Genomic DNA, 25286 nt, shown 5'->3' with positions numbered 1-25286 from the left:
CTGAACAGAGGAACTTACTGTAAGGAGAGGTTACTAAGAACAAATATTGATCTAATGTCATTCATCAAAGGATTTTTGTAGTACTGAAAATATGAAGACTATTCAAATATTGCCAATTCAGGCTTGGTACTGTGGTACATTCATAACATGTCTTATTAAGCAGTAATTTAAGATTAACTGTGTCTATAAAGAGATCAAGAGATGCATTTTACAGCATCAATATTCGTGGGTTCCCAGGAAACATTTAATCTTTACGTTTGCTTCTCTGTAGGCTTCCATGGTAGCTCATTTGGTAAAGAATCCACCATGCTCACCTCACCAAAGTTTCTTCTGCATCCATGAGAACTTATCTCTCTTGGACAAAATACTACTGCTTAGATGGCCACAAACATAAATTAGTTTAATGTCATGGTCTGACTCCTTGATTACAGTCACTCAGCAACTTACTGGGAGAATCCTAACACCTTAAGTGCTATGAAGAAGATGTAAGAAGACTAGTAACTATGTGGGCTGGATGCGTTGGGGAGGTAAACACTTGACTTGTCAAAGACTTTGAATGTGTGTGTCTTTGTCAGAGGAGAGACATTTACCGGAGGAGAATGAATAAGTCTATTTGGAAAGGAGGCTTTCGGAGCCGATCTGGAGTCAAAGGGAATAGAGTATATCCCATTTTCTACAACAGCAGGAGTTTCTCCCTCGGCCAGTCGCCAAATGGAGAGTTGTCTCTATTTCTGATGAGGGAGGCTGAATACTCAGAGCTATGCTACAAAGCCTTCAGAATTATGAAAACTCAGGTATGGCCTATTTCTGGGTAGGAATAAATACTAGGAGTCTAGGTTTCCACCTTCTGGTGGCTGACTAAGCTGAAACATCTCTGAGGCAATGGTATGACCCAGAAAAGTTTAACTCCTACTGCCTACAACACCCTCCTGACCCCTTTAAGCTCCTTAAGCTCATGGAGACTCCACAGCAGCTCTTCCAGTGATGGAACTCCAGTCCAAAGTTCTGAGGTGGTTTGGCTGGATAGTCCCTGGATAGACTGGATAGACTGACCAGATTATGGACTTCACAATAAGGCGGTTGTAATCATCAGAGGTCATTGTTCCCTGGGTCTTTCGGGGGCTCCATCTTTCCGTTGCAGTTGGAGTTGTTCAGCTGGCTAAAGGTAAAGGACAAACAAAAATGCTCAAGGCACATAGCCCCTGTGACAGTAGCTAGGCCAATCTTGGCGCAATTAGTAATCATAACCAATATATTAACCACTGTTTATTGGTGCATTTCCTATAGGGTCAGACACTGTATGCGTAATAAGTACATGATACACATTATCTCATGCAATTTTAGGGCTGCCCTTGTGACTCAGGCAGTAAAGAATCCACCTGCACTGTGGGAGATCAGGGTTCGATACCTGGGTCAGGAATATCCCCTGGAGAAGAGAATGGCAACCACTCCAGTATTCTTGCCTGGAGAATTCCATGGACTGAGAAGCCTGGCGGGCTGTAGTCCATAGGGTTGCAAAGAGTCGGACACGACTGAGCAACTTACACTTTGACTTGACATACAATTGTTAAGAACCCTACAAGGTATGCTATTATCATCTCCAGATGAGAAAACTGTATCTCAAAAAGGTTTAATAACTTTCCCAAGTCCACAGCCTAGTCAAGAAATCTGAACTCAGGACCATCTGAACCCAAAATTGTATTCTTATTCACTGCAGAATGTGGCTTCCAACGTCTATATGACAGAGCATTTCATTCTTTCTCATTTTATGGAAAATGTACTTATATATACTCAGGGCAAAACTATTTCGTTCTTAATAGCCTTTAAAATCATCCAGACAGGGAAATACATGCTAATTGTGTAACCAGATATACATGGTATTTCCTTAATAGTTGGTTGACCAAATGACTACTTAGTTCCCATAGAAAGTATATTATTACATCTTCTAAGAAAGAGGGCTAATAAGGAGTTCTGTTGATAACAGCAATCTTTTCTTCAAAGGAACACCTAATCTGATGCCAGGAATCTGATAGAACCTTGAACTGTGGGTATAATTTGTTGTTTAGAGAGCGCTCTTTGCTTGTGAGAATCATGGCTTAATCTGAGGCTTTGTTCTAAACCTGCAATGATGATTGGAAAGAATAAATTTAGTCTACAAAAGAGCCACAGACAGATTTGATGTATAAACCTTGGTGTTCCTTTCTCACCAATTTAACTCCACTGAGGGGAAGAACTTAACATAGCTTTCATAATAACACTTGTCTGTCCATGATCTTGTAATGCTTTCCCTCTACCAACAAGCAAAGGAGGAGTTATTTCTTGATTGAACATCTACACTCTGTCTGCTGGGTGCTTTCTCATAGGTTATCCTTTTAATCTTTACTTTAGAGCATCCCTATGTGGTACGTTTATCCATGCCAATTTTACTATTAAATACTTTACCTCAGTCTTTTTTTTCAGAAAGAAAAAAATAATATGTAGCTAGAGTGGAGATGTAAACAAGAGAAGAGTCAGATCAGTTCAGTTCAGTCTCTCAGTCATGTCTGATTCTTTGCGACCCCATGAACTGTAGCACACAAGGCCTCCCTGTCCATCATCAACTCCCAGAGTCCACCCAAACCCACGTCCATCGAGTCAATGATGTCATCCAACCATCTCATCCTCTGTCGTCCCCTTCTCTTGCCTTCCATCTTTCCCAGCATCAGAGTCTTTTCAGATGAGTCAGCTCTTCGCATCAGGTGGCCAAAGTATTGGAGTTTCAGCTTCAACATCAGTGCTTCCAATGAACACCAAGGACTGATCTCCTTTAGGGTGGACTGGTTGGATTTCCTTGCAGTCCAAGGAACTCTCAAGAGTCTTCTCCAACACTACAGTTCAAAAGCATCAATTCTTCTGCCCTCAGCTTTCTTTATAGTCCAACTCTCACATCCATACACGACCACTGGAAAAACCATAGCTTTGACTAGACGGACCTTTGTTGGCAAAGTAATGTCTCTGCTTTAAATGTTTTAGAGGCACCTTTTCACTTAGGGAACATCAAATTGATGTCATTGAAAATAACAGTGACATATATTTTCTCTTCCTGGCCTTTTTTTTTTTTAACCTTTAAAGGATGAAGGCCTTGACATTAATTAGCAGGACTGACACCCACAAATTCCAGGTCTCCTTCTGACTTGGCTGAGCCTATCTTGTTGGTCTTGGTTTTCTGTCAGAGGAGGGGAGTCATGCATATTTACCCCCATGGCTTTTACAAGACACAAAATAACATCTATCCAAATCACTGTTTTGAAATGATAATAAAAAGAAAAACTGCATTGTGATTCTCTCTGGCTGCTAGTTTTATTACCCAAGGTCCTTTCTCTTGTTCTTTAACCACATTTGAGGCTAAAATATCTGAACAACTATATTCCTGGAAACCAGTGACTTTCTTGGGTCAGAATGCATGAGGTGGGACTTCCCTGGTGTCCCAGTGGTTAAGACTTTAGACTCTGACTGCAAGGGGCCCTGGTTTGATCTCTGGTCAGGGAACTAGATTCCACATGCAGCAATGAAGATCAAAGATCTTGTGCATCACAAATAAGACCTGGCACAGCCAAAGAATAATAATAATTATTATTATTTTTAAAAAAGAATGCATGAGGTGATCATTTTGGTTTAAGTGAGAAGCCTATTTGTGACCAGGAGTCTTGGCCCATTTTCCTTTCATTTCCATTTCCTATATTTTCCAGATTAGAAAATTCCTAGCCAACTATTTATAATATACTTACTGAAAAATTTACTGTTTTATTCACAAAGGTTTATTTTGGGGGCCTGCAAAGTCTGTCTATTTAAAGATTCTAGAAAAAGAAGAATTTGGTGTATCTTTAACTGGATGTCTTATTTTGGATAAATATGCAGCAGGGTTGGATCCACCCCAAAATTGCCTGAGTGGGCTGCCAGTGGCTCTGCCCTGGGGTGGCGCTTTCTTCTTGGCTGTATCTGTGGAATGTCTCCCCTTTCTCCCACGGGTGCCTATGTCTTCTTTGAGATGAAGTGGGCCAGAGGAGAAATGGAAGAACCAGAAGCAGGGCCCCAGAGAACAGGGGAGTGAAAGTCCAGAATCAGCACAGGCCACCAGCCGTGTCTTTGGAAATGGAAAAAAGCAAATTGAGCACTATAGTTTCAGCCCCCAAATGCTTTAATCTGTGGCATGTGCCTGGCCATAGTCGCACATCATGACACCAGGGAAAGAGTCTATGGATGACACCATGGGGAAGGTCCTTATTTCCAGCCTTGATATCCAAGTGCAGAAAAGTGTCTAAAGATAAAGAAGAATCTTTCATTTATAGAGGCCATTTAATTTTGACTGTTCTCTAAAGACATTGTGATAGCATAGCATGCTATAGAGTACAACAAATACCTATGCTGCTGCTGCTAAGTCGCGTCAGTCGTGTCCGACCCTGTGCGACCCCAGAGATGGCAGCCCACCAGGCTCCCCAGTCCCTGGGATTCTCCAGGCAAGAACACTGGAGTGGGTTAATACCTATAGTGCTGAGTTATTGAGTTGTTCACATAGAGAACACAAACTAAAGTAACTTGAAGTCATGAGGATAAGAATTACTTAAGATATGAGAGCAATCTAAGTATCCATTAACAGATGAATGGATTAAGAAGATGTGATACACACAGACACACAGTGGAATACTATTTGGCCATAAAAAAGAACGAAAATTTGCCATTTGCATGGATGGATTTGGAGGGCTTTATTCTGAGTGAAATAAGTCAGATAGAGAAAGACAAATAGTATATTATATCACATATATGTGGAATCTAAAAAAGACAACAAATTAGTGAATATAATAAAAAAGAAACAGACTCACAGACATAGAGAACAAACTAGTAGTTACCAGTGAGGAGAGAGGGCAGTAGAAGGGGTAAGTGAGGGGTAGGAGATTAAGAGGTACAAACAATTAGATATAAAACAAGCTACAAGGATATATAGGCTTCCCTCATAGCTCAGATGCTAAAGAATCTGTCTGCAATGCAGGAGACCTGGGTTTGATCCCCGGGTGAGGAAGATCCCCTGGAGAAGCAAATGGCAACCCACTCCAGTATTCTTGACTACAGAATCCCATGGACAGAGGAGCTTGGCAGGCTACAGTCAATGGGGTTGCGAAGAGTTGGATACTTCTTAGCAACTAAATCACCACCACAAGGATATATTGTACAATAGAAGAAATATAACCAATATTTTATAATAACTATAAATTATAAAGTGAAAATCTGTCAGTTGTGTCTGACTCTTTGCAATCCCAAGGACTATACAGTCCATGGAATTCTCCAGACCAGAATACAGCCTTTCCCTTCTCTATGGGATCTTCCCAATCCAGGCATTGAACCCAGGTCTACCACTTTGCAGGCAGATTCTTTGCCAACTGAGCCACAAGAGAAGCCCATAAATGGAGTATAACCTTTAAAAATTGTGAATCACTATATTGTACACCTGCAACTTATGTAATATTATATACATCAAGTATACTTCAATAAAAAAATTTCTTAGCTTCTCAGGTTATACATGGAGTACATAAAGACCCAAAAACTCAACTCATGAAGACATCATAAATACCAAGAAAAGAGGAAAACTAGGATATTGCTGAGAAAGAGCCTTAGTCTGAAGTATGATATCTTGATGGGTTGTTTCTTTGTCTTCTCCATGCTGATTCAAAGCAGGTATTTGGTTTCACCTATTGTAGATGCTATTCATTTACAACATACATCAAAGGTCATTGACCTGTTCATATCTTTTCTTCTAGCCCCAGGAAAACTCTTAATGATGTTTATTTCCATTCTTTTTTTTTTTTTTATTCCATTTCTGAGAGATTTCTCTAGGGACACCCTTCATGGACAGAGAAACCTGGGTTGGCTTAGGAAGCTTTTTGAGATGCAAAAGCATTTTTCAAGTATCAGCTATTTTCTAAGGCAGTGGTTCCTATACCACCATCAGCAGCAGCATCACTTGAGAGTTTGTAGAAATACACCTTCCTGGGAGCCACTTCAGACCCATGTGAATCAAGGACTCAGCGTTGTGGATCAGCACTCCATGCTATAACAAGGCCTGCAGGTGATTCTGAGAGCACTATTCTAAGACACACTTTTCTCCCTGGGCTGCTGCATACCTGGGATGTATTTTATTTGAAAGGTAGTAGCGGGAGAAGCAATCACATGTGTCAGGGTCCTATTGAAATGTTCTCTTTGGTCACCTAATGTATTTTCTTTTCCTCTGTTCTTAATTAAAACAAAACCCAGTTTCATAATGTGGGAATCTGAGGGCTTAGTGCTATACAAATACAGCATCAGAACCCTTTTCTAGTAGTGTACAGGCTCTAAGGGGCAGATCATATAACTTTCCCCGCAGAGGCCAACTTCAGATACTAGACAAGCCACTCCCCAACCATCACTCGAATCAGTACCCTTTGCCAATACAATCACAGGGATATGATTAGACCCTTCCTTAAAAACCAAATGTGCCTTCACTGAGTAGGTTATTAAAGCACAGGGCTTCCCAGGTGGTGCTAGTGGTAAGAACCTGCCCGCCAATGCAGGAAACATAACAGATGTGGGTTCGATCCTTGGTTTGGGAAGATCACCTGGAGGAGAGTATGGCAACTCACTCCAGTATTCTTGTTTAGAGAATCCCATGGAGAGGAGCCTGGAGGGCTGCAGTGCATAGGATCACAAAGAGTCGGACACGACTGAAGCAACTTAGCACCCATGAAGTGAAGCACAGAAGGGTGTCCCTCTGGGTTTTATTTATATAGTACTATGAAATCTTAGATGAGCCAGCACTATGGAAAATGTCCACAGAGTTCATTGTCAGGAGGGATATATGGAGACTATTTGTGGTTTGCTTAACTGAGACTCCAGAGGCATCTTTAATCTTAAACAAGCAGTTGTGCTTGACTCTCTGACTTGAGCCTTGGTGGCATTGCTCAGCATCTGATTAGCTTTGGTGGAGTGGGTATGGAAGGCTAGTCTTTCTTCTCATTCAGAAGCATGTGCATGACATAGAGGTGGAAGAGTATTTAGACACCATCTAGACCTACTGTTTAACATTCAGAAAACTAAGATCATGGCCTCTGGTCCCATCACTTCATGCAAACAGTGGAAACAGTGTCAGACTTTATTTTGGGGGGCTCCAAAATCACTGCAGGTGGTGATTGCAGCCATGAAATTAAACGACGCTTACTCCTTGGAAGAAAAGTTATGACCAATCTAGATAGCATATTCAAAAGCAGAGACATTACCTTGCCAACAAAGGTCCGTCTAGTCAAGGCTATGGTTTTTCCAGTGGTCATGTATGGATGTGAGAGTTGGACTGTGAAGAAAGCTGAGCACCGAAGAATTGATGCTTTTAAACTGTGGTGTTGGAGATGACTCTTGAGAGCCCCTTGGACTGCAAGGAAATCTAACCAGTCTATCCTAAAGGAGATCAGTCCTGGGTGTTCATTGGAAGGACAGATGCTAAAGCTGAAACTCCAGTACTTTGGCCACCTCATGCAAAGAGTTGACTGTTTGGAAAAGACCCTGATGCTGGGAGGGCCTGGGGGCAGGAGGAGAAGGGGACGACTGTGGATGAGATGGCTGGATGGCATCACCGACTTGATGGACATGAGTTTGAATAGACTCTGGGAGTTGGTGATGGACAGGGAGGCCTGGCATGCTGCGATTCATGGGGTCGCAAAGAATTGGACACTACTGAGCGACTGAACTGAACTGAGACCTACTGTTTAGAGACTTACATAGAAGATGCATGTCTTTGAACCTTTGAGTAATTAAAGACACTCAGCATAATTATCACATTGTATTGTAATTGTTAGTCTACTAGGCTGTCATCACTGCTAAATGTGAGGTCTTGGAGAGTGCAGACTTCATTTTAACCATCTTTGAATCTCTGGTAACTAGCATAATGCCTGGTACACAACAGATTCTTAAAATTTTTGATTAATGATGAATGCATCAACCTTGAATTTAACCTCTGGATCTGTTTGTAGAGGCTCTCAGTAAAATAAGCCACTGAAATGGGCAGGTTTTATTAGAACAGACATCTGGGTTTCCATTTGGAAACCTGGATATGTAGTTTATCTCACCTATTTATTAAACATAGAATTATAGCATCTTAGATGGGATCCTTGGATGACCTAGCAATGATATCTTCATTCACTGCATTCATTTTAGAATTACAAATAGCAGCCCAGGCAAGATAAGTGATTTGCCTAAGGCTCTACAGCTTATTACTGGGTGGTGAGGCTTGGGCTAGTACACAAATGCCCAAAGTTAATGCTTCTGTTTCTCAACTGATGCTTTGTCTTATCTTCTCAGCTTACATCATTTTCATAACTCAGACCTAAATTTCTGAAAGGAATAAGAGTTATTTATTAGGCCATTTTCTTCAGGCAAAACATAGTCCTGAATATTATCCATAAAATCTTCGATTTTGGAAGGGGCCTTAGAGATTTTTGGTCCAAAGTCCCAACCCCTAGAGAAGGGAATGGCAGCCCACTTCAGTATTCTTGCCTGGAGAATTCCATGGACAGAGAAACCTGGAAGTCTACTTTGAGCTCACAAAGAGTCAGATAGGACTGAGTGACTAACACACACACACACACATCCCAACCCAGGAAAGGGTTTCCTCTACAGACTCCCTGATAGAATGGCATTTAGTCATTGTCTGAACTCCTTCAATAGTGGGAATGTCAATGCCTCATTTTTGAATTGATCTAATGACACAAAATTCTTTCTTTTATGCAAGTGAAATAATTGCTATACATTTTAATGCAATAACTACTGATGTCTAGAACTATGCAGAATAAATCTAAAACTTTTTCTTGGCAGTTATTCCTAAATCTGAATATAATTTTCATTATCAACATTAATCTCTTCCTCAACAAAACATTCCTTGAATTATTCTTCTAAAGACAGACTTTCCACAACCACTATCATTCTGTTATAGCCCTTCTCTATTTTCCAGTTTTCCAATATCCCAATTTAGATGTAAAACCCCAAGCTGAATATTTTAGATGTGATCTAATGGATAGGGAATGCAGCAGAAGAATTTGCTTCCTTTATTGTATGTCCTAGATTTTTGTTAAGTAAGTTTAAAATTGTATTAATTTTTTTGTCTGTCTCACTACTTGCTTCCTATTGTGTTTTAGGTCAGTTAAAAATTCCAGGTCTTTTTTTTTTTTTTTTTTTTGAGTGAGGACGAAAAGATTCCTATTATATTTAATATTCCCTAGTAAATTCTAGATGGATTAAAAATGTACATGTAAATGTAATAAAAGAGTGTTACTATAGGATTAATTTTATATAATAGGAAAAACAAAGTTCTAACAATAGGAATTTGGTTGAGTAATGAGTTCAATGTCCAAAGCTATAAAACTGAAGTTGTAGAAATATATTTACTTTACAATATAAGGAAGTTAACCCAGATGACAAAAGAGAGTGGTGACATTTTTATAACTTATTTGTGCATGATTGCTGTTGTTGTTGTTGTGTAGTCGCTCAGTCGTGTCTGACTCTTTGTGAAACCACAGATTGTAGCCTGCCAGGCTCCTCTGTCCATGGGATTCTCCAGGCAAGAATACTGGAGTGAGTTTCCGTTTCCTTCTCCAGGGGATTTTCCTGATCCAGGGATTGAACCTGTGTCTCCTGCTTAGCAGGAGGGTTCTTTACACTGAGCTACCTGGGGAACCCATGTGTATGATACATATGTACTAAAATTGTACTGGGAATTAACATACCACAAACACATCTCTTCTTGTGTTCAGAAATACTAGTTTTATGAGTAAAATAGATTATGATAAGTAGGTTATGTACCAGTAACAAATAATCCCAAATCACAGTGACTTAATACAACACCCAAATCTCAACAACAAAAGATGAGTTCTTGCTCATGCTACATACAAACACAGGATACAAGAGGGGGCTTGATCATCACATTCACAGCTAGATGGAGGCTCCAGTAGTTTCCATTGTCACTGAGGCAGGAGTAAAGGATGGAACAGCTTGAACACGGCATGAGACTTTTGTTATTTTGTTAAAAGAATATCATAAGGCCATGTCTTACTTTCATTTGAAGAGGAGAGTGAATAAGCTGGTTTGAAACTCAACACTAAGAAAACTAAGATCATGGCACCCAGTCCCATCACTTCATGGCAAATAGAAGGGGAAAAAGTGGAAATGGTGACAAATTTAATTTTCTTGGGCTCCAAAATCACTGCGGACAGGGTGAACTTAAATGACTCTCGCTCCTTGAAAGGAAAGCTATGACAAACCTAGACAGCATATTAAAAAGCAGAGACATCACTTTGCTGACAAAGATCTGTCTAGACAAAGCTATGCTTTTTCCACTAGTCATGTATGAATATGAGAATTAGACCATAAAGAAGGCTGAGCACCGAAGAATTAATGCTTTTGAATTGGGGTTCTGGAGAACACTCTTGAGAGTCTCTAGGGTAGCAAGGAGATCAAAGCAGTCAACCCTTAAGGAAATCAACTCTGAATATTCATTGGAAGAACTGATGTTGAAGCTAAAGCTCCAGTAGTTTGGCCACCTGATGTGAAGAGCCAGCTTATTGGAAAAGACCCTGATGCTGGGAGAGATTGAAGGCAAAGGAGAAGGTGGTGGCAGAGGATGAGATGGTTAGATAGTGTCAGCGACTCAGTGGACATGAATTTGAGCCAACTCGGTGAGATGGTGGAGGACAGAGGAGCCTGGTATGCTGCACTGTATGGGGTTGCGAAAAGATGGACACGACTGAGCAACTGAACAACACCAATGTCTCACTTCACAAGGAGTAAGGAAGTGTAATCTTACAATGAGCTTGAAAAGAGTTGCAGTTTTTGCAGACAGTTCTGATGGCTATCATATTGACAATTTTTTCTTCTATTTGCTTGTTTGTATTTCTTGATTTTTCTAAATCAACCTATAGAATACTTATTATTAAAAATTCCTGTTCAGACATGTGTCCTTAATCATGTTTGTGAAATGTTGGTAATTAAATTTATCACCAGTTAAAATATTTCTCAATCTTAATCTTGATTTTATTTACCAAACTATTTTTCCTCCCAGCTTGGTGCTTTCAGCAGTTTTAAAAAATGTCAGCTAAATCATCATCAACATACCAGGCAGAGTGAATCCTATGCCTAACATGCCAGAGAGACTACTCTTTCCAAAGGACGTGGATCTGCTAAATAACCCCCTTTAATAGATTTTTTCAATCAGCTCTAAATCAATTCCATTGTGTTTTCATGTAATCATGTAATCAGTTTACATTCTGGTTCTTAATGATATGATAACAAACTTTGTTAAATCTTTACTGGAATAAAAATTGAATTCCTTTTTGGCATTCACCTGACATAGAGTTTTCTGTCTGACAAAACTTGATTTTAACCAACTCCTTTGGGACAAAGGCAAGATATTCTGACCGAACTGCACATAAATTGGCAATATAATGTTCAATCCTAGAATCTTGCTGAAGATAAACAGCAAGCTTATTAGTCTCTAAATCAGGAGTCACTTTTCTGTCTCTGGAGTACAAGTACATTTATAGTTATGCATGTTTCTCTTGAACATTTTCTTTTGCTGGGAGTTCACTGATTGGTCTACAGGTTTATTCTGAATAATTTGGACCAGAAGACTTCAGCACACTTGAAGGAAATGTTTTGTCTTATCTCCTAATCTTGTTCTGCTTCAGTTCCTTCCTAACAATGCTCATTCTATTCTTTCCTTTTAAATAATTTGTCACTATTAGGAAAAGTAGAAGTAAATTCTGAAACAAAGTAGAGACTTTAGATGTAATTTCCTGTTGAGATGATCTATTTCAGGAAGATATATTCTAAACAATGGTGATCACCATTTGGCTTTTCTGCTATCACCCAGCAGAGGATTTGCGCATCTTCATTGGAGGGCTCCAGGAAGCTCCTTCTGAACGGCAAGGATTTTCCCATGACCTTGATGCTGAAGCCACAGACCTCAGAACTCCCGCAAGCACAGTTTTCTAGAAATAAACATGTAAAACAAGAACTCCCAAATTCTGAAATACAAAGAGCTTTGGAATTTTAGAAAGTGCTGTCCTGGAATAGCCTCTGGGGACAGAGGAGGACAAAGCAGATAGAAACTAAGAAGAAAAACAAACAAAACTGGAAGTAAGACAAAAGTAGATGTGACATAAATTTAGTATATAAAGGTTAATTCAAACTATGTAGTAATATGTAAATGTATATAAATAGGGACTTCCCTAGTACCTCAGCTGGTAAAGAAGCCACCTTTAGTGCAAGAGACTCTGGTTTGATTCCTGGATTGGAAAGTTCCCCTGGAGAAAGGGTAGGCTACCCATTATAGTATTCTTGTGTTTCCCTGTGGCTCAGATGATAAGGAATCCTCCTGCAGGGCAGGAGACCTGGGTTCAATCCCTGGGTTGGGAAGATTTGCCTGGAGGAGGGCATGGCAACCCACTCCAGTATTCTTGCCTGGAGAATCCCCACGGACAGAGGAGCCTGTGTCCATGGGGTTGCAAAGAGTCGGACACAACTGGGCGCAGCACCTTATATATAAATAGATAGCCCCAAAAAAGGACACTGTGAATGTAAATATTTCACAATTTCTCTTCTCTCTGAATAGGCTGAGAACAAAAACAAAGCTCTATATATCACTTCAAATGTACTAAGTCCTTGTTTAAATTGTGGAAAGTAGAGTATGTTGCCCTCATGCACTTTACCATCAGAAAGACAGACGATCCCTAAGCAGGAACAGATGTGTCATGAATACTTCGCTGGGATCAATGCTTGATGCTCCAGAGGCTCTAGCAGGAGTTCACCTAATTTAAAGGAGAGCAGCGATCACTAGGGAAGCGCTGTTTGACATAAACAATATTTAAACTGAAGATAAGCAAGAATTTGCTATGGTGAAAAGGAGGGTGGAGAGCATTTTAGACTGAGGGATGATAAGAACAAAACTTAACAATATCAATTGACTATAAAAACTTGAAATTGAATTCTTGAGCTCAGACAGTGATCACCACTTCTAGAAGCTCATGTGGACATGAGCATCTCTCCGTGTCCCTTCTTTCCCTTTACATTTTGTGACTGGGGACAAGAGCTATGAGACAAGCTCAAGTTTTGACACGGTTGCCAGGAACTTAACATCCTTTCCGAGGTTGACTGCTTAACTTGGGAAAGGAGGTTCCATATTTACCTAAGAATACTTTCAGTAGAAATCTGGACATTTGCTACAACTGCGAAGACATTCATGGCCTATCTCTGCATTTTATTGTTATTGTCATTTAGATGCTAATAGTGACTTTTAGCTTTGTAATTTGTTTCTCTCCTTCAAATCCTCTCACCATATCTGGCTTTGTGAGTAAACAGAGTTTTTGTCTGAGTCAGATAGACCTAAGTCATTCTCTCCTTGTTTAATAAATTGAAAATAAGCAGGTTATACCATAGCCCTTTGACTGGAGTAGTGTGGTGCTAGAGGCAATACTATCTCTGTCTACAGCTGCCACCTCAGACTTAAAATACAGAAGATGTGTTTCTTCTGCACTAAAGGGAGTATTTGAACCATTTAAGAAAACCCAGGCTTCAGCAATACGTGAACCATGAACTTCCAGATATTCAAGCTGGTTTTAGAAAAGGCAGAGGAACCAGAGATCAAATTGCCAACATCTGCTGGATCATCAAAAAAACAAGAAAGTTCCAGAAAACATCTATTTCTGCTTTATTGACCATGCCAAAGCCTGTGACTGTGTGGATCACAATAAACTGTGGAAAATTCTGAAAAGGATGGGAATACCAGCCTGACTTGCCTCTTGAGAAAAATGTATGCAGGTCAGGAAGCAACAGTTAGAACTGGACATGGAACAACAGACTAGTTCCAAATAGGAAAAGGAATACGTCAAGGCTGTATATTGTCACCCTCCTTATTTAACTTACATGCAGAGTACATCATGAGAAATGCTGGGCTGGAAGGAGCACAAGCTGGAATCCAGATTGCTGGGAGAAATATCAATAACCTCAGATATACAGATGACACCACCCTTATGGCAGAAAGTGAAGAACTGAAGAGCCTCTTGATGAAAGTAAAAGAGGAGAGTGAAAAAGCTGGCTTCAAACTCAACATTGAGAAAACTAAGATCATGGCCTCTGGTCGCATCATTTCATGGCAAATAGATGGGGAAACAGTGGAAACAGTGTCAGACTTTATTTTTTGGGGCTCCAAAATCACTGCAGATGGTGATTGCAGCCATGAAATAAAAAGATGCTTACTCCTTGGAAGAAAAGTTATGACCAACCTAGATAGCATTTTAAAAAGCAGAGATATTACTTTGTCAACAAAGGTCTGTCTAGTCAAGACTATGGTTTTTCCAGTAGTCATCTACAGATGTGAAAGTTGGACTATAAAGAAAGCTGAGCACCAAAGAATTGATGCTTTTGAACTGTGGTGTTGGAGAAGATTCTTGAGGGTCACTTGGACTGCAAGGATATCCAACCAGTCCATTCTAAAGGAGATTAGTCCTGGGTGTTCATTGGAAGGATGGATGTTGAAGCTGAAACTCCAGTACTTTGACCACCTGATGTGAAGAGCTGACTCATTTGAAAAGGCCCTGATGCTGGGAAAGATTGAGGGCAGGAGGAGAAGGGGATGACAGAGGATGAGATGGTTGGATGGCATCACTGACTCAGCGGACATGAGTTTGGGTGAGCTCTGGGAGTTGGTGATGGGCAGGGAGGGCTGATGTGCTGCAGTTCATGGGGTGGGGTCACAAAGAGTTGGACATGGCTGAGCAACTGAACTGAACTGAACTGAAGAAAAGCTTGCAAAGTTCTCTTGATGCTTTTCTAAATTAAAAAGAAAAAAAAAAACTTCTGTGCTTAAGAATTTGAGAGTTGAGAATGTGGGGAGAAAGGAATGCATCTGCATAACAGAAGTTGAAGAAAATTCTTGCTTTTAAATCAAATCATGTTTGGAAAATGAATGACCATTTCTACCATCACATAATAGGCTTCCCTGGTGGCTCAGAGGTCAAGAATCCGCCTGCCAATGCAGGAGACATGGGTTCCATCCTTGGGTTGGGAATATCCCCTGAAGAAGGAAATGACAATCCACTTCAGTATTCTTGCCTGGGAAATCCCATGGACAGAGGAGGCTGGTGGGCTACAGTCCACGGGGTTGCAAAGAGTCAGACACAGCTGAGTGACTAAAAATCAACAAAACCATCACATTAGCTTGATCACTTAGTGACTATCCGGAAAGGATAGTCTCAATTGTGACTTGATAAAAGTACTTCAAAATTAGGAGCAAAGCCTCTTAGAAGAATGAGCTCTTGGGAGGAGGTCTTTGTTATTGGGGAGTCTTGATAAACTTCACAAATTAAGTTCAGTACTGGGGCCAAACATCAGTATTTCACACTCTTCTGGCAACCTTGCCTTAGAGGGCCCTTGATAAGGAATCTGTCAGAAAATTTGGAGGAAAAAGGGAATGATAGAAAAGAATGAGAATCATGTGGGCTGGAGTGCCAAGAAAGTTTTTTGGCAGTGTGAGAGGTTTTGGTCTGAGTAGAACAGGTGGAGAGAGATATAGAAATTTGAAAGAAGTGATCACCATGATCAGTAGATACTCTTTACAGTTCTTCAGAAATAAGTTGTATTTTAGAAATTTTTTTTGCAATTAGACTTTTATTTACTTGTGATTATCACTGTTACTGGGCCATAAGAATGTCAGCTTGAATCATGAAAGTTTGACTTCAGAGCAAATTCCATACATTACAATGATGATAGAGATAATAGCAATGAAAGAATTCTAGACTGGTTCCAAATAGGAAAAGGAGTACGTCAAGGCTGTATATTGTCACCCTGCTTTTTTAACTTATATGCAGAGTACATCATGAGGAACACTGGACTGGAGGAAACACAGGCTGGAATCAACATTGCCGTGAGAAATACCAATAACCTCAGATATACAGATGACACCACCCTTATGGCAGAAAGTGAAGAGGAGTTAAAAAGCCTCTTAATGAAAGTGAAAGAGGAGAGCGAAAAAGTTGGCTTAAAGCTCAACATTCAGAAAATGAAGATCATGGCATCTGGTCCCATCACTTCATGGGAAATAGATGGGGAAACAGTAGAAACAGTGTCAGACTTAATTTTTTTGGGCTCCAGAATCACTGCAGATGGTGACTGCAGCCATGAAATTACAAGACGCTTACTCCTTGGAAGAAAAGTTATGAGCAACCTAGATAGTATATTTAAAAGCAGAGACATTACTTTGCCGACTAGAGGTCCGTCTAGTCAAGGCTATGGTTTTTCCTGTGGTCATGTATGGATGTGAGAGTTGGACTGTGAAGAAAGCTGAGTGTCGAAGAATTGATGCTTTTGAACTGTGGTGTTGGAGAAGACTCTTGAGCGTCCCTTGGACTGCAAGGACATCCAACCAGTCCATTCTGAAGGAGATCAACCCTCGGATTTCTTTGGAAGGAATGATGCTAAAGCTGAAGCTCCAGTACTTTGGCCACCTCATGCGAAGAGTTGACTCATTGGAAAAGACTCTGATGCTGGGAGGGATTGGGGGCAGGAGGAGAAGGGGATGACAGAGGATGAGATGGCTGGATGGCATCACTGACTCGATGGACGCGAGTCTGAGTGAACTCCGGGAGATGGTGATGGACAGGGAGGCCTGGCGTGCTGCAATTCATGGGGTCGCAAAGAGTCGGACACGACTGAGCGACTGAACTGATGCTGATACTGATACAAATGTAAAGGATGATAATCGTTCATTCATTCATTCACTGATCAGATACTTACAAGCATCTACTCTGTGTAACAGCTCTATGCTTGGCCCAAAGGGAAAACCAAGATTCAGTATGTGTAGAAAAACAGAATGAAGGAGGGCAAAGGCTAATAGAGTTTTGCCAAGAGAATGCACTGGTCATAGCAAACACCCTCTTCCAACAACACAAGAGAAGACTCTACACATGGACATCACCAGATGGTCAACCCTGAAGTCAGATTGATTATATTCTTGGCAGCCAAAGATGGAGAAACTCTATACAGTCAGAAAAAACAAGACTGGGAGCTGACTGGGGCTCAGATCATGAACTCCTTATTGCCAAATTCAGACTTAAATTGAATAAACTGGGAAAACCACTAGACCATTCAGGTATGACCTAAATCAAATCCCTTATGACTATATAGGGGAAGTGAGAAATAGATTTAAGGAACTAGATCTGATAGATAGAGTGCCTGATGAACTATGGAATGAGGTTCATGACATTGTACAGGAGACAGGGATCAAGACCATCCCCATGGAAAAGAAATGCAAAAAAGCAAACTGGCTGTCTGAGGAGACCTTACAAATAGCTGTGAAGAGAGGCGAAAAGCAAAGGAGAAAAGGAAAGGTATAAGCATCTGAATGCAGAGTTCCAAAGAATAGCAAGGAGAGATAAGAAAGCCTTCCTCAGCGATCAATGCAAAGAAATAGAGGAAAACAACAGAATGGGAAAGACTAGAGATCTCTTCAAGAAAATTAGAGATACCAAGGGAACATTTCATGCAAAGATGGGCTCGATAAAGGACAGGAATGGTACAGACTTAACAGAAGCAGAAGATATTAAGAAGAGGTGGCAAGAATACACAGAAGAACTCTACAAAAAAGATCTTCATGACCCAGATAATCACGATGGTGTGATCACTCATCTAGAGCCAGACATCCTGGAATGTGAAGTCAAGTGGGCCGTAGAAAGCATCGCTAAGAACAAAGCTAGTTGAGGTGGTGAAATTCCAGTTGAGCTATTTCAAATCCTGAAAGATGATGCTGTGAAAGTGCTGCACTCAATATGCCAACAAATTTGGAAAACTCAGCAGTGGCCACAGGACTGGAAAAGGTCAGTTTTCATTCCAATCCCAAAGAAAGGCAATGCCAAAGAATGCTCAACTACCACACAACTGCACTCATCTGTCAGTCAGTCAGTCAGTTCAGTTGCTTAGTCGTGTCCAACTCTTTGCGACCCCATAAATCGCAGCACGCCAGGCCTCCCTGTCCATCACCATCTCCCGGAGTTCACTCAGACTCACGTCCATCGAGTTGGTGATGCCATCCAGCCATCTCATCCTCTGTCATCCCCTTCTCCTCCTGCCCCCAATCCCTCCCAGCATCAGTCTTTTCCAGTGAGTCCACTCTTTGCATGAGGTGGCCAAAGCAGTGGAGTTTCAGCTTTAGCATCATTCATTCCAAAGAACACCCAGGGTTGATCTCCTTCAGAATGGACTGGTTGGATCTCCTTGCAGTCCAAGGGACTCTCAAGAGTCTTCTCCAACACCACAGTTCAAAGGCACCAATTCTTTGGCACTCAGCTTTCTTCACAGTCCAACTCTAACACCCATACATGAGTACTGGAAAAATCATAGCCTTGACTCATCTCACACTCTACTAAAGTAATGCTCAAAACTTTCCAAGCCAGGCTTCAGCAGTACATGAACTGTGAACTTCCATATGTTCAAGCTGGTTTTAGAAAAGGCAGAGGAACCAGATATCAAATTGCCAACATCTGCTGGATTATCAAAAAAGCAAGAGAGTTCCAGAAAAACATCCATTTCTGCTTTATTGACTATGAAACAGCCTTTGACTGTGGAGATCACAATAAACTGGAAAATTCTGAAAGGGATGGGAATACCAGACCACCTGACCTGCCTCTTGTGAAACCTCTATGCAGGTCAGGAAGCAACAGTTAGAACTGGACATGGAACAACAGACTGGTTCCAAATAGGAAAAGGAGGATGTCAAGGCTGTATACTGTCACCCTGCTTTTTTAACTTATATGCAGAGTACATCATGAGGAACGCTGGGCTGGAAGAAACACAAGCTGGAATCCAGATTGCCAGGAGAAATATCAATAACCTCAGATATGCAGATGACACCACCCTTATGGCAGAAAGTGAAGAGGAACTTAAAAACCTCTTGATGAAAGTGAAAGAGGAGAGTGAAATAGTTGGCTTAAAAGTCAACATTCAGAAAACTAAGGTCATGGCGTCTGGTCCCATCACTTCATGGGAAATAGATGGGGAAACAATGGAAACAGTGTCGGATTCTATTTTTTGGGGCTCCAAAGTCACTGCAGATGGTGATTGCAGCCATGAAATTAAAAGATGCTTACTCCTTGGAAGGAAAATGATGACCAACCTAGATAGCATATTCAAAAGCAGATACATTACCTTGTCAACGAAGGTCTGTCTAGTCAAGGCTATGGTTTTTCCAGTGGTCATGTATGGATGTGAGAGTTGGACTGTGAAGAAAGCTGAGTGCCAAAGAATTGATGCTTTTAAACTGTAGTGTTAGAGAAGACTCTTGAGAGTCCCTTGGACTGCAAGGAGATCCAACCAGTCCATCCTAAAGGAGATTAGTCCTGGGTGTTCATTGGAGGGACTGAGGCTAAAGCTGAAACTCCAATACTTTGGCCACCTCATGTAAAGAGTTGACTCATCGGTAAAGACCCTGATGCTAGGAGGGATTGGGGGCGGGGGAGAAGGGGATGACAGAGGATGAGATGGCTGGATGGCATCACCGACTCAATGGACATGAGTTTGAGTGAATTCCGGGAGTTGGTGATGGACAAGGAGGCCTGCGTGCTGCAATCATGGGGTCACAAAGAGTCAGGCACGACTGAGTGACGGAACTGAACTGAACTGAGAAAAACAGATCATCAATTTGTAAAGACACACAGATAATCCATGTTTAACATTCAAATAATATACCGTTTAGGCTTCCCTTGTGGCTCAGGATGAGCTGCACGATTTCATCCTTTGGTTGGGAAGATCCCCTGGAGGAGGGCATGGCAACCCACTGCAGTATTCTTGCCTGGAGATTCCCATGGACTGAGGAGGCTAGTAGGCTATAGTCCATTTGAGTCCCAACGAGTTGAACACAACTGAGCAACAAACACTTTCACTTTTTCACTTTTGATCTGAGTTTTAAGTGATTCTGATGCCACTAAAGTCTGAGAGCCACTATAGGAACAGTAGCCAAAGAGAGGCTGCATGAGTGGCCTAATGGACATCAATTAACATAAAATGAGTCACTATGGGACTCTGTGTGAACAAAAGAAAATTATAGGGTAAAGAGAATGGATCTGATGGCAGAAGAAAACCTAAGAAAAAGCATAATCTCCACAGATTCCTCAGTTCCGTTTTTGCACAGGTACATCTACAAAATTGTCATTTTTTCCTTAGGGATTCAGAATGGATCTTTGGGTCTCTTAGGACAAACTGGCCTGTCTTGAGTCCTGGGCAATAAATAGAGATGCTCTGTATAAGATACTCTCAGGCCACGGACAGCATAACGAGAGCTCAAGCACATTTCAGATGAGACCATGAATTATCTCCTAATTTCACTGAAACTGGTCAAATACAGTGTTCCAGGAAAGGAAACATCAGCCCTGAAGCTGAATTGGACTCTTAATGTATTTTCTGAAATCTTTAATACTAAAGCCTGGTGAGGTGGATCAATAATTACCTGTATTAGTTGGCTAGGGCTCCCACAGACTGGGTGGCTTCAAAAAACAGAAATTTATTGGCTCACTGTTCTGGAGGTAGAAGTCTGAAATTAAGGAATTGACAAAGTTGGCTCCTTTCTCAGGCTGTGAGGGAAGGATTTATCCCATCCTTCTCTCCTTGGCTTGCAGATGGCCACATTTATGTTCACATGGTGTTTTCTCTGTATGTGGGCCTGTGTCTAAATTTCCCATATATATATGGGTGAATCCCTTTGCAGTCCACCTGAAACAATCACAACATTGTTAATAGGCTATACTTGAGTATAAAATAAAAAGTTTAAAAAAAAGTCCCCTTTCTATAAGGGCATCAGTGGCATCAGCTTGGGTCCACCCTAAGAATCTCATTTTAACTTGATTGCATGTTAAGATCCTATTACCAAATAAGGTCACATTTAGGAGATATTGTGAGTTAGGATTTCGTCATACAAATTTTGTGTGGTGGTGTTGGTGGGGGGCGTATCATTCAATCCATAGCAGTATACCTATTTTCAAAATGAGAAGTTATGTGACTCTTTCAAGGAAGTGGGTTGGCTGAGTGATGGCAAGGAAACCCAGAGCTCTCCACAAGATTGTGCTGATTCCTATGCTTATAAAATATATTTTCTAGGGCTTGTCAAGTGATCTGGATTTGCTAAAAGCCAGACCATTTACCAGGAGAAAGGGAGGGCAATGATGTAGAGGAATATGTAACATCCACACGAGGGTGAAAACATGTTTCACATCTGAAACTAGCTGAAGGATTTAGCCCCCAGGACTTCGCCCAGTTGAATCATGCCATCTATTTCTTTGGAGGGAAATCAGATGATGTGATAGAACTCCTATTTCTTTTCTATTGTATTAAACAGATGGCATCAAACAGCACGCGGAGAATATGATGCACATGGGGAGTTACCACAAGCCGGCATCCTTTTGATGAAAAAAAGAATTGTGGCACATAATTGAAGGAAATCACATAAAGATGAACAGAGAATGAAAGAACTGTTTTTAGTAATCTGGAACCAAAATGCCTTTGGCCTCTTTGTTCTCTAAATATTCACATTTGAGAGAGGACTGGTCTGATTTATGATACTGTACTAAATGTCCCTTTGTTAGAAAACAAGAGAAAAGAAATACTATACGTTAAACCGAAGTTTTAGAGCTGGGCATTAACTTCAAATTATATTCTGCATAGTTTGGATTGCTTTATAATGCAAAATGAAAGAAAGAAGAAATGAGCATAAATTCTTATTTAGGAAATCATAATGGTTCAGTTTGACTCATTAATTCCTTATTAGTGTTGTATAGTGGAGGTCTCTCACTAGCAAGAACCACCGTCTTCATAGAGGACTCATTTTCTCAGAACCTCCTGTGACAAATGCTGCTTCTCATAAAGCCTCTCTGTCTGAGCTCCTGTGTCATTGGTGTGACTGCTTCTTGGCTTACCTTTCGTCTTCTCTTTTTTATGCTGATTGGTGGTTTTTCTTCTTTTGGCTTCTAAACCATACATTCTTTCCAAATTTTCTTATTAATAGCTTTGCCATAAGATTTTTAAGGCTAGGAATCTATCTCCTTAGCAATATACAGGCATACCTCATTTTATCACGCTTCCCAGACACTGTGCTTTTTACGCATTGAAGGTCTGTGCCAACCCTTCGTGAAGCAAGTCTATTGACAGCATTTTTTCCATCAGCATTTTCTACTGCATGTCTCTGTGTCAAGTTTTGGTAATTCTCATAGAATTTCAAACCTTCCACCAGCAAAAAGATTATGATTCTCAGAAGGTTCAGATGATAATAATATTTTTTAGCAATAAAGTGTTTTAAAATTAAGGTGTATGCACTTTTTGAAACCCTGTTGCACACTTAATAGACTATACTATAGTGTAAACAGCTTCTGTACGCATTGGAAAACCAAGAAATTTGTGTGACTTATTTTATTGAGATATTCACTTTATTGTGTCAGTTTATTGTGTCGGTCTGGAACTGAACACACAATATCTCTGAGGTGTGCCTGTACTTAAATGTGTTCAGCCTAAGCATCTCTGGACAGAATGTATTTCTATCTTCTCTTCCTGAGAAAGACTGGAAAGGAACAAGCATAATAATTACTGGGAAGCTCTAGACCAAGGTCGCAAGTGGGGAGCCCTATACCAAGGGGCAAAAATCTCTGGAGCTGATTAAGCCCCATACGAACTATTTCCATGAGCCTCAAGATTCAAACCTGTCAGTTCCCTGACCCCATATTAGGTAAAATACCCATCCTATTACACACCTTATAACATCCTAACCAATCACTTAATGCCACCATTCCTGCAGGAATTTTCTCTATCTTGAGGTTATAAAAATTGTCTGAAAGTCGCTCAGTCGTGTCCGATTTTTTGGACCTCATGGACTACGTAGTCCATGGAAGTCTCTAGGCCAGAATACCCAAAACCATGTTGCTTCATACTTAAGGAAATTTTTAATTTCTTTCTCCATCATTTTTAAATCCCTTATCTCTAAGAAAATATGTATACACCATTCTATCATTCCTACATACCATTCTAGTGTGGGAGTGAAAGTGAAAGTCGCTCAGTCATGTCTGACATTTTGTGACCCCACAGACTATTCAGTCCATGGAGTTCTCCAGGTCAGAATACTGGAGTGGGTAGCCTTTCCCTTCTCCGGGGGATCTTCCCAATCCAGGGATCGAACCCAGGTCTCCTGCGGTGCAGGCAGATTCTTTACCAGCTGAGCCACCAGGGAAGCCCAAGAATACTGGAGTGGGTAGCCTATTCCTTCAGGGGATCTTCCCGACCCAGGAGTTAAACCGGGGTCTGCTGTATTGCAGGTGGATTCTTTACCAGCTGAGCTACCAGGGCAGCCCTACAAAAATTGTCAACTAGCCTGCCAAGGAGTTCCCCTCTCACTTGAGCTGGCCTGCTGTTCTAACAGTGTCTCCTACTCTAATAAACTTCATTCTCCTTTCATTCTGCCTCAGGTCTGGAAATTCTTTTCCAACCTGGACTCAGACCAGGACAATTACCACTGCCTCCAGGTCAATTGCCAAATCTAAAGGAAATGCATATTACTGAACTGCCCCAGGACTATGGGAAGGTGAAGACTATGGGAACTTCAACGTTGAACTGTGCTTAACTTTGTACTCTTATGCTGGCCTAGAGTCTTTGAGCTCTACATCCCGGCTTATCCATTATAGATCCCTTCCTTCACATTTTTTTTCTAAGATAGGAAGGGTGCAGTTTATCCAGTGTTTTGGTGAAGAAAGATTTACCTCCAGGAAGCTGTTTTTTGGGATACTGTGAGAGATCCCCACTGGATCAACTTGGAGAGTGAGGCGTAATTGTAGGAATTCTTTGGACCTCATGGACTACATAGTGACTTAATATTTGGTTTATAAAATAGATACCATAGCCCATAAACCATAAATACTTTGGAAATATGTTGCAAGAGTAGAAAGGGACTTTCCATATAAATTGAAATGTTGCCCTTTGCACATTACTAATTACTTTGCTATCTTCCTTTTCCTCCTTCCTTCCTGCACCACCTCCCACCAAGTTCCACTTAAATGACAAAGAGACACTTAGAATTGCTCTCTGGAAGAAAAGTTATGACAAACCTAGATAGCATATTAAAAAGCAGAGATATTACTTTGCCAACAAAGGTCTGTCTAGTCAAAGCTATGGTTTTTCAAATAGTCATGTATGGATGTGAGAGCTGGACCATAAAGAAAGCTGAGTGCCGAAGAATTGATGCTTTTGAACTGTGGTGTTGGAGAAGACTCTTGAGAGTCCCTTGGACTGCAAGGAGATCCAACCAGTCAATCTTAAAGGAAATCAGTCTTGAATATTCATTGGAATGACTGATGCTGAAGCTGAAACTCCAACACTTTGGCCACCTGTTGTGAAGAACCAACTTATTGGAAAAGACCCTGATGCCGGGAAAGATTGAAGGCAGCAGGAGAAGGGGATGACAGAGGATGAGATGGTTGGATGGTGTCACCGACTTGATGGACATGAGTTTGAGCAGGCTTTGGGAGTTGGTGATGGACAGGAAAGCCGGTCATGCTGCAGTCCATGGGATCTCAAAGAGTTGGACACAACTGAGCAACTGAACTGAACTGATACTTAGAATGAGAGGACTCAGGAAAGTTTACATAATAAGGGGATTCTTGCCCAGATCCTATATACTCCAAGTATATAGGTAATTTCCAAGTCCACAGTTAAATAGGGCCTAGCCTGAGGACCTACATTTCATGGGGTCACAAAGAGTCAGACACAGCTGAGTGACTGAGCTCATACACACACACACACACACACACACACACAGTTCTAAGAGCACCTTCTCAAATAGCAGTCATCAGGATTTCTCATTCCAGTTATTCACAAGCATCAGCCCAGGGCCTTGTCTATACTGTACACTATGCTTCGGAATCTCCTGCCTTTAGCATTGCTGCAGAGGAGCTCAATTTCTCTGAAAAAGAGCTAAATTTGTCCCAAAGCTTGCATTAGCAGCTCTTCAGGACTAATTGTATAGCAAAGCAATGAGGAAAACTTAAATACTTTAATCGAGACATTAGTATCATTTCCATAAACTCAATGTACATTCTGAGTTCTCATTAATTTAGCAACAAGGTATAAATATAAATGCAATTGTAGAAAAATATACTAATTCTGCTAATTTATGTATACAGGAAAACAAATCTAAAATAATTGCTCTCTGAGTTAAA

Source organism: Budorcas taxicolor, chromosome 1, assembly GCF_023091745.1.
Source record: "Budorcas taxicolor isolate Tak-1 chromosome 1, Takin1.1, whole genome shotgun sequence".
Classification (NCBI taxonomy): Eukaryota; Metazoa; Chordata; class Mammalia; order Artiodactyla; family Bovidae; genus Budorcas; species Budorcas taxicolor.
The sequence above is the reverse complement of the archived record's forward strand: the minus strand, read 5'-3'. Positions refer to the sequence as shown.